This window comes from Podarcis melisellensis, assembly GCF_964234715.1.
Source record: "Podarcis melisellensis genome assembly, chromosome: 1".
NCBI classification, from domain to species: Eukaryota; Metazoa; Chordata; class Lepidosauria; order Squamata; family Lacertidae; genus Podarcis; species Podarcis melisellensis.
Genome location: NC_138528.1, coordinates 101016894 through 101032343, shown reverse-complemented (window position 1 = coordinate 101032343; position 15450 = coordinate 101016894). Strand labels below are relative to the sequence as shown.

Sequence of the window (15450 nt, the reverse complement as noted above, 5' to 3'; positions counted from 1 at the left end):
ATATCACTTGCATCTTAGGATGGTGCTAGTTTCTAAATACTAGCACAGCATACTGGAAACAATATATATGCATTAAAAAAAAGCAGTAGTACAAGAAGCTATGCCAACTTAACCATTGCAAATTAGAGAATGAAAGCATGTAAGGCAACTGGCCTTCAGAAAGAAATTTAAATGCTCTAAGATACAATGATGCCAGAAACATACTATCCGAGGAAGTGCACTAAAACACTGAGGACTCAGCTTCCGAGTGAAAGCTCCCAGAGTACACAATTGTTAACATTCTTTGAACGATATCCAGTGCTATTCATGCTCAGAGAATATCTATTCACATAATTAAATCTAAGTCTGATTATTTCACAGGGTCTACTACAAATATGACTTCACTGGGTCATCAAACTTTGTAGTCGTAGGCGTGATCTGTGCCTGCAGAAATGTATTCTCTTATAAAGAAGGTGCTTCCTTCCTTCCTCTTCAAGTGCATTGCAGTGTGCTGTGACTATGGATGGAAGGCTTAAGTACTTCTTCTTGTATCCTTCCTTATTCAACCTACCTGCTACCTTGACACAAGTTCAGGTAACATGCATCCCACTCCCAAATCTACCTGCACACTCACCGCTGCACCCACACTGGGATGAATCACATTCTTAATATTCTGGGAACACATGATGTTTAAGTCTAGTGGAAGAAAACCCTCTTTATTTCATAAAGAAATAAGATGTGGGACAAGAAAGAATTTGTATTTGCTGGGGTCTAAAGTATCCAGTAAAGGGACGCAGGTGGTGCTGTGGGTTAAACCACAGAGCCTAGGGCTTGCCGATCAGAAGGTTGGTGGTTCGAATCCCTGTGATGCGGTGAGCTCCTGTTGCTGCCAACCTAGCAGTTCGAAAGGACGTCGAAGTGCAAGTAGATAAATAGGTACCACTCCGGCGGGAAGGTAAATGCCGTTTCCGTGTGCTGCTCTGGTTCGCCAGAAGCGGCTTAGTCATGCTGGCCACATGACCTCGAAGCTGTATGCCAGCTCCCTTGGCCAACAAAGTGAGCTGAGCACCGCAACCCCAGAGTTGTCCGTGACTGGACCTAATGTTCAGGGGTCCCTTTACCTTTACCTTTAAAGTATCCAGTCAAGAAAAGTGGAAAAGCAATTGCCAACATTAAATAAAACCATTTCTCTAACAACCATAGTGGTTCTGATTCTGCATACCTTCTTTTCATTCCTCTCATCTATTTCTCACCTTGTGAAACATAGATTTGAGGATACCTTAAGGAAATGCTTACAGTTGACTACTTCCTACAAACCTTGCCACCGCAATGCATGAACTCCACCCCATCCCCAAAATTTAAAAGATGGAGCTTGAAGCAGCCAAAAAATTGCACTGAAATCACCGCACAACATTCATTTTAATCAGGAGGTGGATACAACATGATGAGAACTTATGTAAATTTCTCCTTAATCTCATCAAGAGCATTTTGGTAGTACAATTTACCTAGCTATAAAGAAGGAAGGGCATGGAATTGATCCAGTCCACAGTCACAATTTACTGTGTTTCAACATATCCCCTATGGTCCTGAAACATACTAGCTGCTGAAACTGTGTTGCCATGCCAGACCTCAAGATTTTCCATACCCTTTCCTCTCTCTTCTCAACCTATTATTGGTTGAAATACATGCAGATATATTATGTTTCTAAACCGATGAGTTTGTGACATTAAAATCAATACACTGAATACTTGAGTTTCTAGAACAAATTATTATGAGTGCATTATGAGTGCAAACGGGCAGAACATTATCAAAATCAGCACTTTCAAATTAGCTTGGCTACTCTGGGTCAGTATTTGTTAAGTTTTCATAATAAAAGTCTCAGCTGATGCAATAAGTACCCTCCAGGAAGATAGTACCAATATCCAATTCACAGATTTTGTAAGAGCATAGCTTTTCTAACACTACTACCACTTAGCAAGTTGAAGGAGCAGTCCAACAAACTTGTAAGACTAGTCCAAAATTATAAATATCTCTCTCTCCATAAATTCAACTGCTGATATTCTGTGTTTAGCAACAGGAATGTTTACATGGCTTGGGCAAGTATAATATTATCTAATTAAATTTATTCAACCAATGTAGCTGCTTAACTATGTGACTGTATACAGTAGCAAATAACAATACTAAGGATGTTGATCTGAGGTTGTGAAAATTTAGGTTGTAACAAGGTTACACAAACTGCTCTGATCAACTGCTTAAAAGATGCAGCATAAACCGTTGAGTCATACAGTGAAACATTATATACCATGACTTTTAGTCATGGCATGGATGTGTTTAGTCACAAGGATGTAACATTTGCTATAAAGTTTATTGCATGTTCATTTTATTATTTTTATTTTCATTTTATTATTATTTTATTTTATTATTATTTTATTTTATTATCATTTTTTTATTATTATTATTATTATTATTATTATTATTATTATTATTATTATTATTATTATTATTTTACAAAGTATCTTTTAAATACAGTGACAATCTGACTGCTTTCTAAGTAATCTGGACTTGTATTACCAAACTCCTGTCCAAATGCTAACAATCAATGAGCTTTAGATCAAATTTCTGTTTAGATCAGAAATGAGCATTTACATTTTAGAATACTTCATTAGAATCTACAAATAACTGAAGAGAGATGATCTTTCATCATAAACAGCACAAAATTAGATTTCTCTGTAATTCAGTCTTGTGGTCCTTGAAGACTAACATTGCTACCCCTCGTATAGATGTTTTTATTACTGGATCCTCTCTCTCTACCTCCTGAAATTTTCCACCAAAAATCTCCAGGGAAGCCTGCTCCACAGTCTGAAAATCACTGAAATATTTGTCTGCTTGCACAATCTCGTTAGAGAGAATTTCACTCCCATATGAAGAAATCAAGATATGCAAGTGCTATTCCACCTGATACTAAAATGCTCAAGGAAGCCAACAGAATAGAGTAAAAAAACCAACATCTGAAAATGAAAACACAAAACACAGTTGCAAATTTCAGAAAAGCACAAAAGTATAGAAGGATCAAGTATGTGTGTTTTTAAGTGTTACAATTAGACCATAAAGGTATTCAAAACGTAGTAGAAGGTTAACAAAGAGGAAGCAGATTGCAGCTCTAGGGGCAGAGAATTATACATCTTGGTTGTGACAACCATTTCCCTTATTTCCATCATCTGTACTTCTAAAAGTGGTAGGATTCACAGAAGTGGGGCTCCCCTCCTATCTGCAGTTGATACACAGATTTTTCTCTTTGGGTATCCCTTTTCCAGGCCATTATGCAAAAATGCAAGGTAAGTGCCCCACCCAAAAGCCATTATAAATGTAACTTTGTGATATTTCCAAACCAAAATCAGTCACATTTCCCTTCGTAAGAAGAGCATTCCAAGTCTTAGTTCATAAGTCACAATATAGCAGCTTGGATAGTATTATATAAACAGTCCTGTGATTTTGTGATTTAGGGTTCTCAAACAACTGCTCACACATCTCAACAGAGTAGCTAACATTTGTTGCCACTATGCTTACCAGGCATTTGATTAGTTAACTGCACCTCTGGAGCTCCATGTTGTGCTCAGCTTCTTATAACATCTAAATCATGTTTAAAGTATCATGATAGGAAAGTAAACCTACAGCGCTTTTATTCTTCCAAAATACTTCCTCAGCAAATATTCAAAGTGCCTGTATGACTGGGTATCACTTACAAAAGCAAGTTATTTTTGCCTCAGACGAAATTTCAGCGCTTTAAGATGGTACCTCTGAAGGGCATACTTGGCCACTACTGAAACATTGGCTTTGATGCCCATTGAGATGAGTATCTGGACAAGCACTGGCATTGTAGGGTGTTGGTCATCAAATCCCAAACTTCTGCCAATCTTCACCTGGTGACCTCGTGTACTTACTGAAAAGGAAAAGATCAATCCGAGAACCTGTGGAATTCTACAGGGAAGATTCCAACCAAAGAAACAGTCACTTCTGTGACCTTTCTGATGGAAATTGCTCCAGAGCAGTCTTCTAAATCTGTGCTGTCCTGGCTGGCTTTTGCCAGCCAGATGGGCATAAATCCAGCTCTGAAGTGTTGCCCTTTTATTCCTGTGCTCTGACCAATGGATATGTCTCATTTGGGCCTAACTAAAACAGATGGAAATAAGTAGAACAAGAATGAGTCTTGAATAACTGACTCGGATTCTGCCTATGAAATGACAACCTGAACTACCCTTCTATTTTTATTTTTTTAAGAATCATTTGTATTCCTGCACTGGAATTCATTTACATGCAATTTGGTGATGGCCACCAGCTTAATTGGATTTAAGAAGGTATTAGACAAATTCATCAATGATTACTGGCCATGATGGCTACACATTGGCGGCACATTTCTGAATGCCAGTTGCTGGGGAACAACATGCCCCCCATGTCCTGCTTTGAGGCTTCCCCACAGACATCTTGTTAGACATTTTGGGAAAGAGAATGCTGGACTAGATAGGCATTGGAGTCTCACTCAGCAAGTCTTATGCCTTTAAATTGAATGTACTTCTATTCTCCTTTTAAGGCCTTGAATTTTTCAGTTGTAAACTTTATTATTTGAATACCTCATTCCCTATATTCCAGTGTACCTTGCTTAACATATCAATAGATATGGGGAAATGTCTCCCTTTGGACAAGAGAGTTCTGTTCAAGGTATTTCATTCTTCAACAAATGTTTATTACAGTGAGGTACTGGCTAGTCAGCACTTTTGGGGGGAAAAATCAGCTGGTCATTTATAAAACTACAAAAGCTACATTAATATTTTTTATTTTCTTTTTAAATCATAAGGACTCCATCTTTATGAAGTCTGAAACTGAAAATTAAGCAATATTCTTGGTGCAATGAAATTAGACTGAGAATGATATTTATTTCCAAGTGAATGAGAACAGCCCATTAGGACTTAACTTTGCTGCCAAACTACTTATTGATTTCTTTTGCTTACTGAAGTAATACTGGGCAAAACCAAGACCCTTGACATCAGTAACTTTTTTAAAACACATATTATTCAAACACTATCCACCAAAAATGAAAGTTTAAAATCAGAATAATAGATCAAATATACTTCATCACAATACCTACATGGTTTAAAAGGTTCTTAACAAGATAGATTTGTTCCCCGTATGATAAAGCGTTCCCTAAAGAGGTTACCAATAACTTGATGCACATCAAGGTTTTGTACATTTGTTCTGCTAATATGCCCAAAGCTCAAGAAAAAGCTGTGGTGCACAATAAGTGGGCCAGCTTAAAATATACACTTCAGAGAGGATGGCAGTGCCAAGGAAGAAGTTTATACAATTATTTCAGTTTAGGGGAAAAAGAACAACTCAACATCACCAAAACAGATGGATGAAGAAAGCAATAGGATAGTAGCAGCTGGACAAAGAAATAGTGAAATAAAATTAATGAAATCACATTGTTGTGCTTTCGATAAATAGACATCTATGTTCAAAGGTATTTTGTTCAACAAGAATTCGAGTTATGGAGGTTTGTGAAAGCATGTAATTGTGTAGGAAATTGGTGTATCCCTCTGTACGAAAACAATGGTTTCAGCACAAGTGAAAAAATATGTACAGACATTTTGTGGAGCTCTATGTTATCTTGAATGACTGGGGGAAAAATTATGTACTTTTGGACTCCAGGCACAAAAATCATTTATTTTACAACCAAACTGGCTCCCCACTTATTCCTTACATCTTTACTTAACAGCAACCTGCCAAATTACTACTTCTTTTCCCCAGTTTGATCTTAAATAATTTCTTCATTTCTTACAGCATCATGGGATTGAGAACCAAAACTCCTCCTTTCTTTCACTGGAAAATTATCTCTGAAAAAATTGTCAGAATATTCCCTTAAACAGAACCATTATCATCTTTATTCTCTTCCATTTCTAACTATTATATTGATTGAAACAAAATCAGGGTAGAGATGGGGAGCTGATGAAAAACTTTCCCTATCCTCACAATTGTTTTCTTCTTCACTCGTCTCACCCCTTTCAATAATGGGCTAAAAACACCAGGATCCAGCTCCATTCTCATATGTATTTGCCATTTTTGTCATTTAAAAATGTATTTATTTACTTATTGAGCAAAATATACAATTAATAATACCCCCAAATTGACCGGTCCCCATACTACTATTGTACAGAGTAGGCCTATTTCCAAAAAATATTCAAAAGGCCCGGAGGAAGAAGGTGATTTACACTAGGTGTTGAAATGTCAGTGGCATTAGGGGAGTGGGTATTCCACAGGCAGGGCACCATTGCTGAGAAGGCTCTCTGGTGAATCACAGACCCGCTAAATGAATTACGCAATAGAATGACAAGAAGGGTGTCCCCAGCCAACCTCAAACACAGACAAGACAAAACAGGGAGAGGTGATCCTTCAGATAACTAAGCCCTAAGTTATTCATTCAGGGTTTTATATATCAAAACTAAAAGCCTGAATTGGTCTCAGCACCACATAGGCAAATCTTTTAAGTACCAATGCTATATGATCTTGAGTCATCAAACCCATCAAAACTCTGACACTAGTGCAGAATGCATCTCCAAACGGTCTTTAGGAGCAGTCCCATGCAGAGTGCATTCCTATTTAAAGTTATGAGAAGAAAAACATGCTTTACACATTACTGCTTCTTACAACTCAAATCCAAAAAGTTGGATTTCTGGTCTGGCTTGATCTAAAATATGTTTGTTCAATAGATGATTGTACAGAAAGAACGCACTGAGCTAGAAATACTAATTTAAATCATGAGTTACATATTTTCCCAAGATGCTGGCACATATAGCCTGCTGACACACAATTTAGGAGTGTGTTTAATCCCATCTTCATTCCACTCACAACCTGCAAGTGGAATAGAAGTAGCTTCCTTCAAGCCCTGAACTTGGCATCATAATGCCATCCATGAATACCAGCAATTAAATCTTCTTAATGAAGTCAGGGACAGTAGATCGGAAATCATGGAAAGAGTGGAAGGGAAGTAAAAGTTAAAATATATAAGATTTAAATAATTTGGAGGAATACAGATCTGTTGTTGTTATTATGATTATTATCATCATTTGTTCATTTCTTATATCTATACTATTTCTTTCTTATTACTTTATGCATGATAGTAACATAGTATGTGTTGGCGATGAGATATAATAGAAAAGCAAATAATTTTTTTTTAAAAGTGTATTTGTACACACTGTCTCTACCAACAGAATGGTTTTCCACACACTGCAAACCAGAACATCTATACTATAAGGCAATCAAGACAACATTTATATGAATGTTAAGGAAGCAGCACTGTAAAATAAAATTATTCAGATTATTTAGTTGTAGAGAACCAGTGAGGCATAGTGGTGAAGTGTGTCTGGCTAGGACCTGGGAGACCAGGGTTCAAATCCCCACTTGGCCATGAAGCTCACTAGGTGACCCCGGGCCAGTCACTGCCTCTCAGCCTAGCCTACCTTACAGGGTTGTTGTTGTTGTGGGGGTTAAAAGAGGAGGGAGAAAACCATGCACGGCATTTTGAACTCCTTGGAGAAAAAGGGCATATATAAATGCAATAAAATAGGTAGGTAGGCAGGCAGATAGACAGGTAACTGACACTTACTTCAGGAGGTGTATGCTCTTTTAGCTACACTTATAATATTAACAAGAGCTCTGGTTATTTCATTTTAATGTTAACTTTCCCTTACCTTTACTGTATAAAATCCCAGATTTCAAAAGCCTTGTCTGTAAAGAGGATCATCTTCGGCAATTATTAAATATATCCAAAATACGTTATTCATGATAACCTGAAAGACAAACATTTCCAAATGAAGCTGGTTACAGCATAATACATCCTGAACAAACATTAATGAGCATTAATTCTTTTCAATTAATTAATTAATTTTCAATTAATGCTAAGTTATTGTCTTACGATCTCTGTTTAAAGTAGGAACTGTTTGAAACCTTTTCAAACACCTTTGCCCATCTAAGGAAGAATTCAGATTTGACAATAATTGTTTATCACTCCCTGGGTCTAGATTTAGTTTCTTGAAAGCAAGTATCTTCAACACACGACCCACTATTAACGCAAACATACATTTGGAGACTTAGTTGTGACCCTTTTATCATATATTTGCATGACGGCGGTGCTCTTGCTGAGAACCAACTTGGATCAGACTGCAGCCCCACTAGTAGATGCCAACCCATCAGTTGAAAACCATGCTTTAAAGGGAGCATCACAGCAACCTCTTTCTGAACTGCAGAAACTACTTTCTCTCATGGAGGGTAACTTATTCCGAAAACCAACTAGATAGACCTGTTCCAGCAGTTTTAATCCTGATGGATATGGGTCTAGCATATACGTGGTTTATGTCAGATTTCCAGGTATACAAGCTGAAAGATGTTCATTAAAATGGACAAGATTGAGCCACGGCTGTTGATTAGCGATCAGCCTGCTATTCTTGCAATCCTGAAATCTTTATGTGGAGCCCAATTTATTTCATGTTATAATTTAAATTTAGTTCTTTCCCGTGCATACTGCTTTCTATTGTTTTTTGCTGATTTTTCAGTCTGATTGGTTTGGCTTAAATGCATTTAAGTCAGGAGTGAGGAACCTGCAAACCTTGGCCCAATTTCATGTGGCCAGTACGGAAGGGGAAATTGAGAGGTGAGGGAAGAAAGTGAGGGAAGAGATGGACCTACCCAAAAGGATTGCCGACCTCTATTTTAAGTTATATGGGTCGTTCTCTATAGACATATTATGTTCCCAAATGGGTCATACATCAGTTTGTAGAGTATATCCATTTTCTCTTTCAAGTCATTTGTAAAGATATTGGCCAGCACTAGTTGAAGCCATGACTCTTTCAGAATGCCGATAGGTATCGCAGGTGAAGACTTTAACAGAAGTCATAGTACTTTTTATATTGTGACACAGAATCTCTTCCTATTACTAAGATGTGTTACAATATCTTACAAAAAAAGGTTATTTTTACCCTAAATAACAGGAGTAATTATTATGTTATGCAAAAGAGTGAATAGTACTGCGACTAGAAAAATTTGTTACAGTAGTATAACACTTCACACTCTTTAAGATGAAACTGCTTCACGAAGGGGAAAGCTACAAATGCCTCAAGGAACAACCGTCTAGAGATTATTTCATTTAACACATTTGTGTCATCGCACAAAACTGCCAGCTTCTTGGAAGAGATAGAATTCTGAATTAATGAGCTATAGACTAACAAGCCTGCTCTTAACATTTTAACTTTTAAGGGTGGCTGAATCATACCCAGACTTTCTGTAAGTATAGGTGAATGGTAATTTCAAAGGAAAAACTAAAAACATTTATCAGATTAATTTGCAGTAGTTGTTTACATATATGTCAGGAAAAGGTCGTGTGAACATTATCTTGTAAAAGGTATTTCTTAAGTGCATGCTTCCATTTTGGAGGAGGAGTGTTTCACTGAACTGCCAGCAATTGGAGAAACCATTATTGATATATTGTTAACAGCCATGATCAACATTATATCAGGATGACTTCCCAGAATACTGTAGACTTTATGTTTACAACTGTTGAGAAGTTCAATTTATTGAGCTGAGGTAATGATTCCCTTTAAGTGTTGACATACTACATTCAGATTTATTCTTTTAAGAGCAATATACATTTTGTAAGGATTACACTTCTACAACAGAATAATTTTTCTTACTATCTAGCTCCAATCCAATGAACTATGGAGAGATCTCTCATGAGAGTTAACTGCTTAATGAAGAGCTAGTCAACCAATTTGCATCTGTTCAAATACCTACTTCAGTATCTCATATGAAGAGAGTATTCCCTTGAGCAAAACATTTCAAATAATTAAAAAGCATATAGAAGGCAAGTGGTGAAAAGTTATCTCCTCTTTCTACCTGGTAATGGAAATACTGGAGGAAAACACACATTCATCTATTTGAACAGAAAGAAAGAAAGAAAGAAAGAAAGAAAGAAAGAAAGAAAGAAAGAACCTGAGATACAAGTCTATTCAATTACTTAAAATAATTTAAAATCTTATGGGGATATGTAGACTGTTTATGGCAAATATTTTGAGAAACATTTTTCTCTTATCATAATAACTATTATTGATAAACACTAATCATCACCATAATACCATAGAAGTATACAATAAAACAAAAACAAGTAAAACAGATAAAACAGTTGTGGAAAAAACCATCAAATGCTGCCTATGAGTTAATTCATTCTTCTGGAAATTTTATTTTTATTTTATTTTTGGCACCCTACAAAATGAATACAGTGGCCTGGTACATGGTAAACCGAACTATGCCTTACTGGGACCATGCAAATGTGCAGACTTCTAGAGAGGAGGAACTCATAACCATTTTGCTTCATGGTTAGCAAGAAGCTATCATAAGCCCAGGTTTAGATGACACGCTAAAAGCTAAACTTTGGTTTAGGTCAGCATGGAAATAAAAAAGATTGGGGAGGAGCAAATTCTGACTTACCATGGTGTTCCATGGTAAGAGCCTGCCTAATTTCAATGGCCAGTGTTTTCCACAGAGCAGATGGCACACCTAGTCTGAGCCTCTCTGAAATAAACCTCCAACACATGCAGCACCACAAGGAGGACCCTACAGATGACTGCTATCAATGGGCAGATATGCAGGGAGCAAGGATCCCTCATAAATCCATGTCCCAAGTGATTTAAGGATTGATATACCAATAAGAAAACCTTAAATCTGGCCCAGTAGCCTATTGGCAACCAAGTACCATTATCTAAGCACTGGTGTTTTGTGCAGATGGAAGGAAATTATGGACATTCTGCAGTAGCTGCCACTTCCAAATCAAATATAAAGGGTGGCCCCCACATAAGATTACATTGGGATATTCCAATTGTGAGGTTACCACTGTCAAGGAATGGCCAAAGGTAGTTGAAAATGCTCCTAGTCACCAAGGCTACTTGAGCTTCCAGTAACAATGAAGGATCAAGGAGTCCTCCCAGACTATGCATCTGTTCCTTTCGAATCACAGTTCAACTCCACCCAAAATAGGCAACTGGCCCGTATCCTGGACAGCCACAAGGCCTCTGTTTTACCTGGATTCAGTTTCACTTTATTCATCTTTATCCATCCCACCACAGTGTCCAGACAAATTAAGATTTTATTGATTTGAATAACAACTTGTTTTTACTTCAACTAACAGCAAACTTAGCTGACAAATAAAGACAGAATTGCAACAAAAACAAGTCACTGAAAAGGAGCCGGGAGCTTTCATTATATGTAGGGGAACACTAAGGTTTGCAGCAGTACAAAAAAATTAAAAATAAAATAAAGCCTCACAGAAGTCCACAATATTTAGGGGGGAAATTAAGGGTGCAAAAAAACCTCATGGTTGATGAGCATTTTCGGGGTATGAAAAAATGGGACATTGGGGTTGGGGGAAGAGAAGAGAGAAAATGCAGTATCGTGAAGATGAAGCATTCTAGACTGCAATTGCAACCCTTATAGTGAAATCAATATGTTATAAACTAACTGAGAAGGGTTACTTTCTTCCTTAAAGAATTATGATGTGGGCTGATTTCCCCCCCTCAAATCTCCCACATACAGAACTTGATACCTGGTGCAAAACCTCAATTTACTGCAGTTATCAATCCTTTTGCCAATTATTCTCAAGGGTTCAGGTGATCGAACTGTCATACCCTGCTCTCCTTCATGGCCTTGAGTTACCTTCCCACCAACACTGGCTGCTTGCAACAACATTTCAAGGAAGAAAAAAGAGAGTCCTGAATATAAACTTTCCTAATTTTATTTTAAAATTATGCAACTAAATCTAATGGGCAATAGCCAACTAAGACATACTCATCGGAGACCCGCTGAAGTTAGTGATATTCACTGATTTTCCATAGTTCTAACATATGCATATGACTAACCCTAGGTATCACCCAGTGATTCTTAGATTCCAAGCAATATCATGGGTATGAGAAGAGGAGCTAGTTACAATGACATTTTCACAACATGTGTAAATCATTCAAGAATGAGGACATAACACAGCAGCAGATACACTTATCCAACCTATAGACCTACTAACTCGCATATCAAAGCATGCATATACACAGCGTCTTGCAAAGCTGCTGAAAGCCATATTGCGGTAACACAATGAGACAACTGCATGTTCTTGTCTTTGAAGAGCAACTGTAAATGCAGCCTTTGGCAAGTTGGTAGACCACATGACAAGAACTATGTTGTACTAGCCTACAATTAGTGGATTTGGAGGCCAATTGCCTCAGGACTACATGTCATGATAACTTGAGGGCCCCAACGAGGAAGGATTAAATAAAAGGTTTCAGTAAGTTTAAGGCATACCCAGTCTCCATGCCTGAAACCAGCCAGAGATCCCCTTCACCTGTCACTTACATCCTCCAGACAGGATCCTGTTGGTGATAAAATATTGGTCCTCTGGGCATGGATAATGACTAGTTTGGGGACATGCTATAAGGAAAACATTTAATCAATTTAATCCTCAGCTGCACAGGGTGTATCACTGATTTGCTGTGAGGGCCACTTGAGAGAAAAGGGAAATTCTTCCCTCAAGGCAAATCAGTCAGCTCTTATGCCTGCTTTTATATACCTTTTTTCTTTTGTGAACCACAGTGGATACACAAGATGGACAACTGACAGGCCATGAGGCCCAAGAATTACAACTGCATGTTCTGTTGTGTGTTTCCACAAGGGGTCGAAAACTCACTCTTTCAATACCACAGCTTGAAAAATAAAATGCTACTACAGTGGTACCTCCGGTTGAGGATGGGATCTGTTCTGGAGGTCCAATCGGATCCCGAGGTTTCTGCAACCTGAGGACCGCTTCTGCGCATATATATATCCAAAATATTAAGATTCATTTACAAGTTAAATGGAAGTTGTTCGGCAGTGATATGAATATAGCATACCAGGACTGTTTAAGTGCAAAAGAAATCTAGGTACAGTGGTACCTCGGTTTACATATGCTTCAGGTTACAGACTCCACTAACCCAGAAATAGTGCTTCAGGTTAAGAACTTTGCTTCAGGTTGAGAACAGAAATCGTGTTCCGGCGGCGCGGCGGCAGCGGGAGGCCCCATTAGCTAAAGTGGTGCTTCAGGTTAAGAACAGTTTCAGGTTAAGAACGGACCTCCGGAACGAATTAAGTACTTAAACCGAGGTACCACTGATATATTGCTATCAGTTGCCAATTGTAGGGACACCTGCTTAAGTGATTGCTGTACTGCCCATCACTGAATTAAAGTTTTAGTAGTTAATACAAACTAAACTGAAAACATTTAAAGCAAAGACATATGAAGGTTTTAATCTCCTACATTTCTTGAGATCAATACTTTAGATCAGTGGTTCTCACAGGGTGTGGCAGGAAAGAATGGCGATTGTGGTGGGAAGATTCAAGATCAAAGAAACATTTAATTTATGCTGATGAGGAAATGAGTGTTAGTTTGTCTCAAATTAGAACTAATATAAATGAGATTACCCAGCAAAAGTAAGCTCACACTTCTCATTGTGTTCCTATACATACTTAAGGTACATATGTATGAGGTTCGCTGATAATTATATTATGGGAATATTCATGTTCTTATGTAGCTACATTGTTTTATACTTTCTGGATGTCCCATGATCATATTATAAAGTAGTTGTGTTCTATGTCATAAATCAAGCACTGCTAGGAGTTGTTTCTTATTGTTTTCCATGTATTTTTTTATCAATTAAAAATTCGGTGTGGCGTGAGCCAATTTGTATTTCGAAAATTGTAAGGAACTATTACTCCATTCATTTGACAGTTAATTTTGTACTAGATGCTAAAAACACACTACATGTTTTATGTTGTTCCAATATATCACTGTGGCAATTAATCTCAGCATAAGGGTAGATACAAACACTAATATGTATTGTAACAACTCCTCCACCATCATGGAGAATGAGAACCTGAGAGATTCAAGACAGACAGGAATGAATGAATGTGCACAACACACAGTTAAGTAACTATGGAATTCAACACCACAAGATGCAGTAATGGCCATCAACTTGGATGGATTTAAATAGGAATTGGACAAATTAATGGAGGACAAGGCTACCAATGGCTACTAGTCATAATGGCTGTTTACTACCTCCATTATAGGAGGCAGTATGCTTCTGAGTACCATTTGTTGGGGAACACAGGCAGGGAGAGTGCTATTGCACTCATGTCCTGCTTTTGGGCTTCCCATAAACATCATAATGCCACTCTAAGAACAGGAGGCTGGACTAGATACATCTCTGACCTGATCCAGCAGGAGTCTTCATTCAGTTTCCCCCATCTTTTCTTTCTCACACTAGACAAGACAAGATTTCAATACTTGACGGCTCAGTCAGTGCAAAGCAGAGTTGTTTTACAGGCTGAACTTACAGTTCTTATGCAATACAATACATACCAAATGAGAGGGCAAACAATTCTAATCTAAAAATACTAATTTGGTGGCAACAGGAGGATTGCAAACTCACTGACCTTTGGAAGATGGCAGATATATATCCACTACATAAGCCATTGCTGCCGTTTATATATCTAAGCTGGCTCTGGACTTTCTACCTATCCATGAAGCAGATGGTAAAATAAAGCAGAGAAGCCTCTTGCTGGGTCTCTTCCTGAGGATTCAGTTTTCGGGCAACCCAACATTTCCTTTATTAAATGGGGTGCAATATAGTTTAGTGCAAGGGCTTTGTGTGTAGAACCTTCCAAGTTCAATGCCCAGCACTTTATAAATGGTGATGGGAAAGACTGCTGAAAGACCTGCTGCCAGTTAGGGTAGGCAATGTAGAGCTTTATTATTATTATTATTATTATTATTATTATTATTATTATTATTATTACAGTGGTGCCTCGCAAGACGAAATTAATCCGTTCCGTGAGGCTCTTCGTATAGCGGTTTTTTCGTCTTGCGAAGCAAGCCCATTGACAGCTTAGCGGATTAGCGCTACAGCTGTCAAGCGGCTTCCAGCGATCAGCTGTTAAGCGGCTTATCAGCGGAACAGCTGATAAGCGGCTTAGCGGCTTAAGAAAAGGGCAAAAAAGCAAAAAAAAACCGCGGGGGGGATGCAAGATTTTTTTCGTCTTGCGAAGCAACCCCATAGGGGAATTCGTTTTGCGAAGCGCCTCCAAAACGGAAAACCCTTTTGTCTAGCGGGTTTTTCGTCTTGCGAGACGTTCGTCTTGCGGGGCACCACTGTATTATTATTATTATTATTATTAAAAAGCGTGACATAGTATATGTCAGCTTCTAATGCCTTTTGCTGGTTGTGCACATAATACTACCAGGGTTTTTCTGCCACTACCTATAACTACAAGTCTTGGTTCTAGAACTGCAACTGGGTTAGCCTATAACAGCCAAAGAGGAAACTCCTGAAAGAAAGAGGGAAAAAAGTAGGATGT

General features: G+C 37.9%; 2 protein-coding genes across 5 annotated transcripts in view; both read right to left on the bottom strand.

Moving 5' to 3' along the window:
* Positions 1 to 15450, bottom strand: part of KIF5C (kinesin family member 5C) — a 316620-nt gene that overhangs the window by 214243 nt on the left and 86927 nt on the right. The window lies entirely within an intron of this gene.
* Positions 1 to 15450, bottom strand: part of MBD5 (methyl-CpG binding domain protein 5) — a 105843-nt gene that overhangs the window by 59886 nt on the left and 30507 nt on the right. For all 4 annotated transcript variants that reach the window (XM_081928420.1, XM_081928419.1, XM_081928418.1 and 1 more), the window contains exon 2: positions 7722 to 7820. The gene's annotated coding sequence lies outside the window, so the exon portion shown is untranslated. The remainder of the gene's footprint in view (positions 1 to 7721; positions 7821 to 15450) is intronic.